Consider the following 2,281-nt stretch of genomic DNA (forward strand, 5'->3'; position numbering starts at 1 on the left):
TCTGAAACATTTTCATCATATCCGGATTCCTTCGCCGTGTCACCCACCAGCTTTCCTCTGCGCTTCCAGCTGCAGCGAGAGAGAGAGAGAAAAACTCCACACACACGCACAAACACACACACACGCACACACGCAAACACATGCACACACACGCGCACGCACAGCAAACAGCGCTTTCTGCAGAGCATGTGTTTCAAAGTATAAACACTTATGGGAACCAGAAGGGACAGCCAACCATTCCATCGACAATTACACTAGTTAACTTTGACTCTATTTTGAGTGTACGGTTTCAATGTCATTTAGTGTTCCCCAACGCAACGAGACGTCTTCCTATCTCGTCATAACTTTTTTTTTTAAAGATTTCAGATTTAGTTTTTGGTATATTTTAGACTAAACATAACCTTGATATATTATTCAGATGATATTATATATAAGTTACATTTTACTATGCTATTAACAGGGTCTTTGAAAGCTTGAATCAAACCAAGTTCACTATTTCACCCTACTTTTGAACAGTTTGGCCTTACGAGACATTGCTCTCAGAACAGACATCTTCATATCAACCATTTTGCATCCCATAAACCATGCGGAAAGCACAGGCCTTCCTCAAAAAAGTTAACTTTCAAACTGATCACAGCATATCTGCTGGGAGTCTGATCTGTGGCCGACGTGGGGCCAAACGGTCGTCCTATAACCATGAACTTGACCCACAGTGTAGATAACATGGGGCTCTTTCTCACACACAATATCCTCTTTTTGAATCTCCAATCTGAGTTTAATGTGTAATTCACTTTGGGAAGAGGAGAAAATGACAGCTGGGAGCCTCCTGCTGCCCTGCGCGAGTCACAAGGCTATTGTTGGTGCAGTGTCTTGCTGATTGCCATCATAGCCATTGAACCCCATTCGGTGACTGTATAAGTGAGATTTAAGCCCTGGTTACATGAGGGTGTGCGGGGTGATGGATGTGAAATATGCCCTCCCTCATTGACTGGCTGAACTCCATTTTCTGCTCCTAATGCAGAAATCACTGCAGGTCTCCCGGCATAATGATTTACGATGAATCTGTGTCAATGTTGAACTCGGCAAACCCAGCGTAATCCATCTTGCAGATATAGCTACCTACACCGCCGCTACCACCACCACCCTGCCCCCCAGCTCCATCCACCCTCCACCCCCATCCCTCTGCCTTTCTGTGGAAAAGAAGGCAGCATTCTCTCTCTCTCTCCCTCTCTCCCTCCCTCCCTCTCTTTCTCTCCGTCTGTAAGTGTTGAATCCATTACAGCCTGATGTGTAATCACAGAGGACCTCTCAGTGCACCCCCTACACCCCCCCAACCAACCCCACCAGCGCCACCCAAGACTGTAATTACCTGGATACAGCAGATCCCCCACCTCTCTCTCTCTCTCTCTCTCTCTCTCTCTCTCTCTTTCTCTCTCTCTCTCTTTCTCTCTCTCTCTCTCTCTTTTTTGAGAGTTGCTCAAATCAAATACAAAATTAAAAGAACTTCGTTAACCAGCATGCATTGGGGCATTCTGAGCTGATCTGGGTGGTAACCCGCAGAACATTTCGGGAAGATATGATATGAGGGGCAGGGGGTTGCATTAGAAAAAGGTGTATGTATATTCTGCATACATACACCTTTCATTTAGCGGTAAATTATGGAATTTTGACGCTGGGTGTGTTATACCGAGACTCTCCCCATCTGGTGATGGTGGAGGTAAAGGTGGTGGTGACGGTGACGGTGATGGTGGCGGTTGTGGTGGTGGCGACGGTGGCGGTGGTGGTGGTGGTGGCGGTGGTGGTGGTGGCGGTGGTGGTGGTGGCGGTGGTGGTGGTGGTGGTGACGGTGATGGTGGCGGTGGTGGTGGTGGTGGCGGTGACGGTGACGGTGGTGGCAGGGGGGTCTATGTCCCCTGTTCGCTCTTCCCCTCTATTCGCTGCCACTTCTGACACCATCGTTGACGGCGTGCGCATCATGTGCGCAGTGTAATCCAACATCACCACCGCACCCCACACACACCCCCTACGCCCACACTCACACACAAACCCAGAAGTTAAGCTGGGGATGTGTACGCACAACATATCACACAGACGCACCGTGTCATCCTTCTCTTGCATCTGTTGCGTGTCTTCCCGTCTCAGAAGACACAAACATATGCACACAGCCACACACACCCACACACAAACACACACACACACACACGCACACATACACAGACACACACAGGGAAGCGTTTCTGTGTCACTATGTTGACTTCATCTGTTGTGTTTGGCGTCTCGC

This window comes from Pollachius pollachius, assembly GCF_949987615.1.
Source record: "Pollachius pollachius genome assembly, chromosome: 18".
In the NCBI taxonomy this organism is placed as follows: Eukaryota; Metazoa; Chordata; class Actinopteri; order Gadiformes; family Gadidae; genus Pollachius; species Pollachius pollachius.